The following is a 13139-nucleotide window of genomic DNA, read 5'->3' on the forward strand; positions in this document are numbered from 1 at the left end:
CTCACATGCACAAACATACATGCAATGCACATACACACATGCGCAGGCGCCTCGCACACACATACTTGCTCTTGTTAAGTAAACATAATAGAAAGGAAAAAGGCCTTAGGTCCGTCTGTTCTCTGCTGTGTTCTTACTATTAGCAACAGCAACTGGGAAGGCTGCTCGTTCAATATCTAGGGAAACACATACATGTATATGTTGACGCCTTTGTAATGGGCTGCAGGTTTAGAAAGCCTAGACAGGAGTGCATCCAAGAGGCCATCTTGGTGGTACATAGTAATAATCCCAGCACTTGGGAGATAGAGGATCAGGAGTTCAAGGTCATCCTCAGCTACATACAGAGTTCAAAGGCCGGGGAGATGGCTCAGTGGTTAAGAACACCGGCTGTTCTCTCAGAGGACCTGGGTTCAATTCCCAGCACCCACATGGCAGCTCATAACTATTTGTAGCTTCAGCTCCAGAGGATCTGGCACCTTCACACAGACATACGTGCAGGCAAAACATCAACACACATTAAAAAAAAAAAAACCCAAGTCATTGAAAAAGTAATAAAAAGAGTTCAAGGCTAGCCTGGGCTACATTTCAAAACACCTCTTTTCCTCCCCCAAAATGCATCCAGGGCCCTGAAAAGGAACACAAGCTATGGTTAGAGTGAGGGTTAGGGTAACTGGGTATTAGCCAGTCAGAATGGCACAGTGAAAAAAAAAGGAATTGTGCCCATAGGCACAGCATCATAAAACAACCAATAGGTGACGAAACAAAGCAAACAGAGCTCCAATCAGGATTTGGCTGGTTTTCTGACTTCTGTTCCCAGTGGGCCAAATTAGTATTTTCCAGTCTGCAGGCTGTGACCTGCAAGAGGATGGTGAAATCAATTTTGCAGGACACGACTAGCATAAAAGCCAATTGAGAATCCAGAAGGGCACTGAGAATTGCACACTGTAAGGAGAGGTTACTCTGTCGCCAGAATTTATGATTTACTCGTGGGGTGCGATGTGTGTACAGATATTGGATCTTCATATAAAGGTTTCTGAGGTTTTTTTTCGGGGGAGGGGCTGGAGTTAAATAAAGCACATCCTACTGAGCGATGCAAAGGGGGGAGGGGTGCCCTCAGCCCCTCATTGGAAGATTCTAGGCAAGTGTTCTACTGTTGAGCCATGCTTCTAGGCTTTCCCTAAATGGTTCTAGGCAAGCTCTCTACAGTTAAGATGTGCCTCAGCCCCTCACTGGGGGATTCTAGGCAGGGGCTCTACTACTGAGCCACACCCCAGCCCCTCACTGGGGGATTCTAGGCAGGGGCTCTACCACTGAGCCACACCCCAGCCCCTCACTGGGGGATTCTAGGCAGGTGCTCTACCACTGAGCCACACCCCAGCCCCTCACTGGGGGATTCTAGGCAGGTGCTCTACCACTGAGCCACACCCCAGCCCCTCACTGGGGGATTCTAGGCAGGTGCTCTACCACTGAGCCACACCCCCAGCCCCTCACTGGGGGATTCTAGGCAGGTGCTCTACCACTGAGCCACACCCCAGCCCCTCACTGGGGGATTCTAGGCAGGTGCTCTACCACTGAGCCACACCCCAGCCCCTCACTGGGGGATTCTAGGCAGATGCTCTACCACTGAGCCACACCCCAGCCCCTCACTGGGGGATTCTAGGCAGGTGCTCTACCACTGAGCCACACCCCAGCCCCTCACTGGGGGATTCTAGGCAGGTGCTCTACCACTGAGCTCTACTTCCAGATTTGCACACTGGAAGAATCATAGCATCTACCACGGAGCTATATCCCTCCCCTTGATTTCTATTTGTTTATATATTTTTTGAGACAGGGTTTCTCTGTGTAGCCCTGGCTGTCCTGGACTTGCTTTGTAGAATAGAATGGCCTCCAACTCACAGAGATCCACCTGCCTCTGTTTTCCGGAGTGCTGGGATTATAGGTCTATGCCGCCACGCCCGGCTCCTAACCCTTTGAGACAGAATCTCTCTCGTAGTTTATTGCCATGACCGACAGACATTATAACTCAGCATTGATTTGCGTTGTTTCCAGACAGGGTTTCTCTGTGTAGCCTTGGCTGTCCTGGACTCTTTTTGTAGACCAGGCTGGCCTCGAACTCACAGAGATAGAACCTCCTCCCTCTGCCTCCCAAGTGCTGGGATTAAAGGTGTGCGCGACCACACTCTGCTCACTCGGCATTATTTTAATCCCTTTACGTTTAGAAGCTGGTATAGCATTGAGATGCTGGGAAGTATCCAAGCATGAAGGGAAGAAGTCAACCAATTGTTCTCTTTCCCCTGAGAGCAAGTTGGTTTTCAGGACAGGAGACTTTCAGTTGAAAAAGCACAGGCCGTCTTCTGTTCAGCCAAGGCAAGGTGGCCATGTCACTCGGAAGCAATTTAGTTATGCAAAGCCGTCAAGTCTACACTCAGCTCTACTAGAGTCGATTGAAGTTGAAGTCTGTGGTGAGTGTAAAACGTGCCTGGGTGTTCAAAGACTCTGTATGGGAAAATAATGTAAGGGATTGCACAAATACATTTTACAATTTTTGATTGCCTCTTGAAATGATAATATGTGAGATGTTAGGATAAATAAACTACATTGTTGAAATTAATAATACTACCTAGTTTTCATTTTCTTTAACATTTTGTTTGTTTTTTTCTTTTTTGTTTCTTTTTATTTTTTATTTTTATTTTTTGGTATTTTTCAAGACAGGGTTTCTTTGTGTAGCCTTGGCTGTCCTGGACTCACTTTGTAGACCAGGCTGGCCTCGAACTCACAGTGATCCGCCTGCCTCTGCCTCCTGAGTGCTGGGATTAAAGGCGTGCGCCACCATGCCCGGCTTTTCTTTCCTTTTTAAAAAGACATGTATTTTCTGTATATGAGTGCCCTACCTATATGTGCACCTGCAGGCCAGAAGAGGGTATCAGACTACATTATAGATGGCTGTGAGCCACCATGTGGTTGTTGGGAATTGAATTGAGGACCTCTGGAAGAGCAGACAGTGCTCTTAACCAGTAAGCCATCTCTCCAGGCCTGTCTTTTGCTTTTTTTGAGACAGGGACTCTCCGTGTAGCCTTGGCTTTGTAGACCAGGCTGGCCTCGAACTCACAGAGATTTGCCTGCTTCTGGCTCCCCGAGTGCTGGGATTACCGGTGTGTGCCTCCGCACCGAGCTTCATGTTCTTTAAGATTTAACTTTCATTTGTCGTCTATGAGTATGTGTGTTTATCTGTGGGCTGGTATGTGTGTACACATGCAGGAGTCTCTGGAGGCCAGAGAGAGACATCACATCTGCTAGAGCAGGAGTGCCTGGCAGTTGTGAGTCACCTCACCTGGCTCTTGAGCACTGAGTTCTTTCCTCTGCCCCCTCAACAATTTTAATGTTTTTTTTTAAGTGTGTATGTGTGTGCATGGTACGTATATACATGTGTACATATGTGCTTCTGTGTGAGTATGTGGAAGCCTGAGTTTGACGGCAGGGATCTTCTTTGATCACTTTTCAGCTTATTCACTTGAACAGCATCTCTCAACTGAAGCCGGAGCTCCGCACTGCCATGGGACTGAGCCAGCCAGCCAGCCAGCGCTGGGATCACCTTATCTGTACATTTTGAGCGAGTACTGGAATCATAAGCGAAAGGAGCAGTATCAGCTCAGACCCCCCCAAGACCAAGTTCTCAGCACAAAGATTTATTTGCCCCAGAGGGACAGAGGGCAGGGGAATAAGAGACAAAGACAGGAGATAGAGGGGGAGGGAGAAGGGGGAGGGGGCAAGGGAGAGGGGGGATGGGTATCTGTCCTGGAGTGGGACAGAGGACTGCCCCTGGAGAGAGAGGAGACAGGCATGGCCCATAGGCAAGTGGCAGTTCATAAGGGTATATGGGGGGAAACCCCTGGTAGGATGCGGTGTCTAATTTTCACGGGGCATGCTAATTAGGTGAGCCAAAGGGGGCTTTTGATTGCTGGCCTTCAATATTTTGATAGCAGGACTTTGCTAGGCAGCCTCAGGAGGAGGAGGAGGTGGCTAAAAAGGGAATAAATAGACCTTTGTGGCTTAGTTTTAGGAATGTAATCTAATGGTTTTTAGCAAGGTGCCTGTCACACTCTAGCTGGCTAGGGCCCCTTCAATATAGGTGGCCTGTCGTGTTCGTGAGGATCTAGTTTTGTTTTGAGACAAGGTCTCTTTGTTATATAGCTCTGGCTGGCCTCAGACTCACAGAGATCCACCTGCCTCTGGCTCCTGTGTGCTGGGATCAAAACACACCCGACCAAAAATTGTGTGTGTGGGGGGGGTTTTCTTTGGCGGTGGTATGAGGGTTGAACCCAGATTCTTGCTCATGCTAAGCGAATGCTCTACCACTAAACTATATCTTCAAACTTCCCGCAAGGAATTTATATGCATCCTTGGGATTCGAACTCCAGCCTTCATACTCTTCCTGCTTGTGTGAAATGCACCTTAACCACTGAGCTATCTTCCCTAGACAGGGTCTCATGTAGCCCAGGCTGCCCTCAAACTCACTAGCTGATAATGACTTTGGGTTCCCAATCCTCCTGCGTTCACCTCCCCAAGGCCTGGCAGTACAGAACACCGTGATACCCCGATACTTTTTAAAAATTTTTATCTTTGTAGTCAAATTTACATATGGCTGGCGATATAATTTTAAACTGGATAGCTCTTTCTCCTAGGGCTTTTCAAATTGTGACTTGTGTCAGCAGCTTGACTTGAGGACTGTTTGCAAAAACAAAACAAAACAAAACAAAAGCATCACTAGTGATTTGGTTATAGTTTGTATCTGAGGGCTCGTGTGTTGAAAGTTTGTTCTTTATCATGGTATGTTGATTGGTGGCTGGATCTTAAAGAAGTTGAGCTTAGTGGGAAGTCTTTAGGTATCAGAATCATGGCTTTGGAAGGGTTCAATATAGTTTTGTTTTTGTTTTTTTTTTTTAAAGATTTATTTATTTATTATTTATACAGTATTCTTCCTGCTTGTGAGCCAGCAGGCCAGAAGAGGGCACCAGATCTCATTATAGATGGCTGTGAGCCACCATGTAGTTGTTGGGAATTGAACTCACGACTTCTGGAAGGACAGACAATGCTCTTATAACCTCTGAGCCATCTCTCCAGCCCTCAATGTACATTTTTTTGTTTTTGTTTTTTCCCCTCTGTGAGTGTGTCTGGATCAATGATGGGCAAACCTTACCTTGGATTAGGCTTGCTTAGTTATGAAAACCTATTTATTAAATTAATTAATTATTTAATTAACTCTGTGTGTGTGTGTGTGTGTGTGTGTGTGTGCACAGGTGCCGCGGCATGCGTGTCAAGTTTCAAGACTCCGTTCTCTTCTTTTACCAAGTGAGTTCCAGGGATGGAATACAGGTCATTAAGGCTTGACGGCCGGCACCTTTACCTGTCCCGATACAAACTTCTTGCCCCTTCTCTTTAAGCCTAAACTTCATGCCAGGACCTGAGTGGGTTACTGGATCTCTTTGTGCCTCTTCCAAAGGTGGCCGTACTGAATATAATACTCTGCTGAAGTTAGCTTTATAAAACAGCGTTTGTTTCTCTTAGCTTGGTGCTTAACCCAGCTAGCACACAAATAATTGAGACTCCTTTATAATACAAGGCCTCACAACACAATCTTGAGCAGTTTAAGTCTTTCCTTAACCCTCTATGCTGTTTTGTCTTACTCCCAGCAACACTTGCACTTTGTAGCTTTTCCTCCCCTCCAGCTCTTTCCTGCTGATCTTCCTTGGACCCTCGACCCATGGCTGAACCCCCTGCTTCTTCTCCTATCTCCTCCTCCCCTGGCTGGCAGGAAGTCCAGCCCTATTCTCTCTCCTGCTCATCAGCTGGCTGTGAGCTGCTTTATTGACATATCAGGGGACAATTGGAGTGTAGTGTTTACACAATATTGAGAGCATTAAAACTACACAGTAACCTTATGCCTACGATACCCCACTTAAAAAATTTTTTTTTTTAGTTCACCATATAATTGCAAATTGGCAGCCAGGGTTGGAAGACTTTGCCATCCCTTCCTCACCAACAGCATGGAACAAACTGGGGGTGGGGGAGGGGTCGGAGAGATGGCTCAGAGGTTAAGAGCACTGACTGCTCATCCAGAGGTCCTGAGTTCAATTCCCAGCAAGCACATGGTGGCTCATAACCATCTATAATGAGATCTGGTGCCCTCTTCTGGCCTGCAGGTGGACATGCAGGCAGAACCTTGTATACATAATAATAATAATAAAAAGAAATCCAAACTGTACGTAAGTTCACTTCTATGCCTATGGAATAGGAAGCCCTAGGATGCTTCCTGCCAGGTCTGTGGGTGACTAAGACATCTGCTGACATGGAGACCCATGACCCGAGACGTTGACATGTGATCCGACACAGTGACTTCTAGAGATGCGCTCAGGATGAGGTAGGGTGGGGAAAATGAGGTTATTCCCTTTACAGGCCATCCTCAGTCCGTATTTGGCTTGACCTAGTGGTCATCTGACCAGGGCCATTTATATAGATGGTTTCCTGTGTTACAAGACCTGTCTTTGCGTGGCGGCTGCTTCCATGGTCTCCTGGGGCCAAAGTAACCTATAGCTGTAGGTGTGTGGTGGTTTGAATGAGAATGTCCCCTATAGGCTCCTGTATTTGAACACTTGGTCCCTGGTAAGTGGCACTGTTTGGGAGGGTTTAGGACATATGGACTTGTCACTGGCAATGGGCTGTGAGAATTTAAACACACACACACACACACACACACACACACACGTATGTACGTACATAATTTAAATTACAAGTAGCCAGAGCAGAGAGCACTTGAAATGGAAGTGGGTACCAGCTCAGCTTCCAAGGCAGTGGGGTCCACCTAGCTAGGAGGATGATGTCACAGAGGCTGGTGACAGCCCAGGGAGGCTAGATTGAGAAGCCGGGGACAGAGAGCCAAGTTGGCTGGGTGTCTCCTTAAGTCTGTTTCATTTTATTTTTTATTTTCATTTTTATTTATTGTCTCTTTCCTTCCCTCCCTCCCCCTTCCCTCCCTCCTCCCCCTCTTTCTGTCTTTGTCTCTGTGTCTGGTGTGTGTGTGTGTGTGTGTGTGTGTGTGTGTGTGTGTGTGTGTGTGTGTCTGTCCAGTGCAGTGCAGGTGCCCAAGGAGATCAGAAGAAAGCATCAGATTCTCTGGAGCTGGAGTTAACAGGTGGCTGTGAGCCACCTAATGTGGATTCCAGGAACTGAACCCAGGTCCTCAGCAAGAACTGCAAGCGCTCTTGACCACCAAGCCTTGTTCTCCAGCCTTTTTAAAGAAGGGAGGGAAATGTCCAAAGAACTCTGGTTGGCCAGTGGGTCTTTTTTTTTTTTTTTTTTTTTTTAAGATTCTCAGGATCTCTCTGGATCCTTCTTTATTCCTGGTTTTGGGCCTCCTTGTGTCTGACACACTATCCTGAGGGCAACAGGGAGACCCGAGGGATTCTGAGGAAGGGAGGAGCTCACTACATAACGTGGGATTTGGTGGGAGCCTGACCACAGGAACCAACCTTTCTCATACTTTTTGACAAAGTGCCAGGAAGCTGACTCTGGTTTGCTGGAGGAACCCCCCCTGTCCTGGGAAACCTCTCATCTGGAGATGCCACACAGGCAGAGGTCACTCGGTCCCCAAGCACCGTGAATTGGATCGTTGTCAGCAGCTGGACTCCTTGGTTTTTGTCAATTTGAGACAAATGTAGATTCTATCTGGAAGAAGGAATCTCAACTGAGGAACTGCCTCCACTGCATTGGCCTGTAGACAATTCTGTAGGGCGTTTTCTTGATTAATGATTGATGGGAGAGGGCCCAGCCCACTGTGGGCGGTGCCATTCCTAGATGGGTGGTCCTTGGTTCTGTAAGAAAACAAAGAGTAAACCAGAGGCAGACAATGTTCCTTCATGGCTTTGGCTTCAGTTTCTCTCTCCACGTTCCTGCCACCTTGCATGTGTGTTTGTCCTTAGGTCCCTCCATGTTGTAAGCGGAAGTAAATCTTTTTTTTTCCCTAAGTTGCTTTTGAATGGGAATTTATTACAGCAAAAAGAAACCTAACAAGGGATTTGGAGAGACGGCTCCAGAGGTTAAGAGCACTGGCTGCTCTTCCAGAGGTCTTGAGTTCAGTTCCCAGCAACCACATGGTGGCTCATTAACCATATATAAAGAGATCTGATGCCCTCTTCTGGCCTGCAGGTGCACATGTAGGCAGAGCACTGTATACATAATAAATAAATCTTAAGAAAGAAAGAAACATAACAAGACAACAACATTACTTCTTCCATCTGGGCCGTTATCTCTTGTGATATATCAAATATCAAGGGTGTCCCCCCACCCCCAAAACATTGGTTCCGCACTTGATGGACTCAATCACTGAGAAGTGATTGGCTCTGGTGGGCTGTGACATCACCAATGGGTTAACACAGTAATAGACCCATAATTTAATGGCATTATTAGGATGTGGTAGTTACACCCCTGGGTCCCCTCTAGGGGGGATTCTAGGGAGGTGCTCTATTTCCAGGCTACCTCCTTACCTCTCTTTTTACTTTTTATTCTTGATGTAGAGTTTCACTAAATTGCCTAGAATGGCCCTCTGCTTTGATTCTCTCCCCTTCATCTCCTGAGTAGCTGGGATGAACAGGCCTGTAACCACCAGGAGGTCCTGCACGAATCATCGGGCAGATCTTAAATGGATAGCCTATGAGAAAGGGCTACCGAGTTGCTGTCAATACACTTCGTTCCCACTAAATTCACCAGGGCGCTGTGTTACTCAGCTTCCTGTCACTATGACAAAATAGCCATGGAAATTACTTCAAGAAACAAAGACTGATTCTACTCACAGTCTTGAGAGAGAGAGAGAGAGAGAGAGAGAGAGAGAGAGAGAGAGAGAGAGAGAGAGAGAGAGAAAGTGTGTGTGCGTGTGTGTCCAGGACAAGATACACTGTTCAAAGGCCACCAACACCACCAATGACGTTCCTCCATCCAGGCTGTGCCTCGTAGCACCTGACCAGTGAGGAGCTAGGGGTCTGGCTTAGTGGTAGAACTCCTGCCTAGAATCCAGAATCCGTCAGTGACAGTAGTGAGTTCACTTCTCCCAGGTTTCTGTTACTAGGACACCTAAGGGTGCTCCTGTGTGGGAGTGGTGGGAGCAAGGCTTTATTCCTCTGGGGTGCGGTGGCTCTTGGAGCTGTGTGGTGAGCCCTGGGATGGGAGTTGGAGTTCACACCTGGATCTGCCTTCCTTTGCCTACAGCCTCCTCCTGCTGCTCTGGCCCCTAGGTCTTGTTCATGTGACATAGCGGCAGGCGTGGTGGCGCATGCCTTTAATCCTAGCACTTGTCTGTGAGTTCGAGGCCAGCCTGGTCTACAAAGAGAGTTCCAGGACAGCTAGGACTACACAGAGAAACCCTGTCCCAAAAAACAAAACAAAACAAAAACCCCGAAAAAACAAAAAACAAAACAAAACAAAACAAAACAACAACAACAAGGAAAAACAAACAACAACAACAAACCCAAAAAACCAAAAAATCACCAGAGAGTCTCAGGCCGACTTGCAGTCCCTTGACAGTAGTTGTGTGCGGCACCTAAGTTGCCACTTCCCACCTGTATATCAGGCTTCTGCAGAGCCACTGGGGTGTCCATACCAAAGGGCTGGCCCAGCTGGTATCATGACCCTCAACCCCAGGTCCCAGCCCTTAGACGTGGGGCTATTCTGGAATTACAGCTATCTGTCCTGGATCTCTAATGACTAAACTGGTTCCCATCTCTGAGAGTTGATGAACACTTCCTTGAGCAACGCTCAGCTCATGGCTCTTCCAGCCTTCTGTCTGTTTGGGTCCGGGAACAACACAGAGCCTACCACTGACGTTGCTGTACTCTAAGTGTATCACTGAGTTTTCGGACAGAGCAGGATATCCCCATCGGCAGGAATATGGGAGCCCAGGATAGACCGATAAGAAGTCTGCTCTTCTCCAGCTGTGTCAGCTGTGCTTGTCACAAACCAACCAAGAAAGGACTTTAGTGGCAGTGCACTTGGTAGGTTGCTTGCCTGCATACATAAAGACCTGGGTTCTGTTCCAGCACCACACAAAATTGGATATGGTGGTGCACATCTAGAATCCCAGCAAGGTAGAGGCAAGAAGGTGAGGAATTCAAGATTATTCTGGGCTAGGTGGGATTCTGAGGCTACGTGAGACTGGGTTTTTTTTTTTTTTTCCGAGACAGGCTTTCTCTGTGTAGCCTTGGCTGTCGTGGACTCGCTTTGTAGACCCGGCTGGTCTTGAACTCACAGCGATCCGCCTGCCTCTGCCTCCAGAGTTCTGGGATTAAAGGTGTGCGCCACCAAGCCTGGCACATGAGACTGTCTTAAAACAAATAGACAGACAGACAGACCAAGAGCCTTGGAAACAAGCCAACAATGTCTATGCTTTGGAGAGGGCAAAGCTGGGCTCAGAATTTGCCATTTTAGGATCTCAGGATTGTCCTGTCACCTTGACTATTCAGTGATCTCTAGTGCTTATCTGTTTCCTATTCCTTAAAAAAACCAAAACCAAAACAAAACAAAAACACAAAAACACAAAAACAACAACAACAAAAAAACGCTTGTTGCTGGAAAATGTATGAAGAAAAGAGATTTATTCGGCTTAAGATCCCAGTGGCTGGAAAGTTCAAACGACATGGTGTCTGTCAAGGAGCCCTGTTCCTACCCAGTAGATAGCACTTGAGAGAAGCACAAACATTTCTTCCCTCGCATCAGCTTTGGTTTTGTTACTGGGATAGCGCTAGTCTCATGAAACCACCCAGACAGTTTTCTCTCTGCTCCTATTTCTGGAAGAGATTATAGCGAATTGGTGTAATTTCTGTCTTAAATGTTTGTGGACCCATCTGGGCCTGGTGCTTTCTGTTTTAGAGTGTTATTAACTGTTGATTCAATGCCTTTAATAGACGGACACGCACAGAGAGTCTCTGCTTCTTTTCCTGTGAGTGTTGGTAGACTGTGCTTCAGGCGGGAGGTGCACCCCATCTAGGCTGTAGAGTGGGGGGGCATGGCACCCTTTTATTTATCTATTCCATCTTCTTTGTAGTGCTTACCCATGCCAGCCAACTGCTTTACTACAGAGCTACATCCCGAACCCCTTACTGAGGGATCCTAGGAAAGGATCATTGAAGTACATCCCTAGCCTTTAAAAAGAGGACAGGTTTGCTGGGTGGTGGTGGCGCACGCCTTTAATCCCAGCACTCATGAAGCAGAGGCAGGTGGATCTCTGTGAGTTTGAGGCCAGTTTGGTCTACAGAGAGAGTTCTAGGACAGCCAGGGCTACACAGAGAAAACCTGTCTTAAAAAAAAAAAAAGGGAGAGAGAGAGACTGGTTCTCAAACTCTAACCCAGGATGGCCTTAAACTCCCTATGAACTCAGACTGGCCTCAAACTTACATCAGCACAATGTCTCAGTCAGCTGAGTGTTAGGACTACAGACCATACTGGCTCAACTTAACTAAATTGTACTTGAGGCTGGAGAGATGGCTCAGGAGTTAAGAGAGTGTCCTGCTCTTGCAGAGGACCTGACTTCGCAGCACCCCCACATCAGGTGGTTCACAATCACAACTCCAGGGGATCTGGCGCCCTCTTCTGAACACTGGGTGCCTGACCTACCTGGTTTCCACTGTCACACAGACACAGGCATAGATCACAGTGAAAAATACACCAACAGGGGCTGGAGAGATGGCTCAGAGATTAGGAACGCTGGCTGCTCTTCCAAAGGTCCTGAGTTCAATTCCCAGCAACCACATGGTGGCTCACAACCATCTCTAATGAAGTCTGGTGCCCTCTTCTGGCCTGCAGGCAGAATACTGTATGAATAATAAGTAAATAAATCTTTAAAAAAAATACAATAACCTTTAACTATAACTCAATTTATTTCTACTTGCCTTATGTGTCGATTACGAGAGAGAGATGCTGAACAATTCAGCTGTGATGGGTGACGTAAGCTTTTTCTCTCGGACTTCCACCAGCTTTTGCCTATGTAGTTTGATTCCCTATTGTAACATACATACGTAGGGAGTATGATTATGTTTTCTTGGAGAACTTATCTTTTCATCAGCATGCCTGTCAACTTCACTGGGTCTGGAATCCACACTAAGAGATACCTTCTGGGAGGTCTGAGAGGGCAATTCCAGGAAGAATTACCGAAGATGGGAGGACTTGAGGCTGGGAGCCCAGATAGAAAGATGTAAAGAAATCTGAGGGCAAAGCAGTGCTACTTTGCCTGCTTGCCTTTGCTGCTTGTTTGTGAGTGCATCTACTCTGCTGCCACCATTGTTGCCACCACCACCATCAATCACTGGCACTGAGAATAAAGCTTCTCAGCTTTTCAATGGGCACTGATGCCTAAGTGGCTCTCCAGGAAACCTTCAGACCTCCAGTGCCAGATTGGAACTGCTAAGGAAAGAGAGAGGGGTGGGGGAGGAAAAAAAAACCCATCATAGTGGGAAGGCACGGCAGCAAGCAGCATCATGGTGGCAAGAACTGAGAGGTCACATCTTCAACTGCAATCAGGAAGCAGAGAGGGCAAATGGAGGTGGGGTGGCCCTACGAACTCTCAGGCTCACCCCATTGAACTACATCCTTAAGCAACGCTGTATTATGTCTTCAAATAGCGTCCCCTTCTGGGGACAAAGCATTCCAACACCTGAGCTTATAGGGCATTTCTCATTTAAACCACCACAACGTATGTATTTGTAAATCAGTATGTAATTCTTCTTCCCATCAATTTTATTTTTAAAATTACTTTATTATCTTTCTATACTTATTTTATATTACGCGTGTGTATGTGTGTGTGTGTGTGTGTGTGTGTGTGTGTGTGTGTGTGTTACTGTTCATGTGTGGAAGCCAGAGGATACTTTATGGGAGTCGGTTCTTTCTTCCACTATGTAGGGGTCCCAGGGATTGAACTCAGCCTTGTGACAAACATCTTGACCCACTAAGCCAACTTGTGGCTTTATTTTTATTTTATTTTATACTTTGAGACAGAGTCTCACTCTGTAGCCTAGCCAGGCCTGGAGTTCACGATTCTCCTGCCTCAGCCGTCCCGATTTCTGGGATTACAGACGTGTGCCACCATGCCTGGTTTGATG

The sequence above is a fragment of the Acomys minous genome (genome assembly GCF_964271855.1).
Source record: "Acomys minous genome assembly, chromosome: 16".
Classification (NCBI taxonomy): Eukaryota; Metazoa; Chordata; class Mammalia; order Rodentia; family Muridae; genus Acomys; species Acomys minous.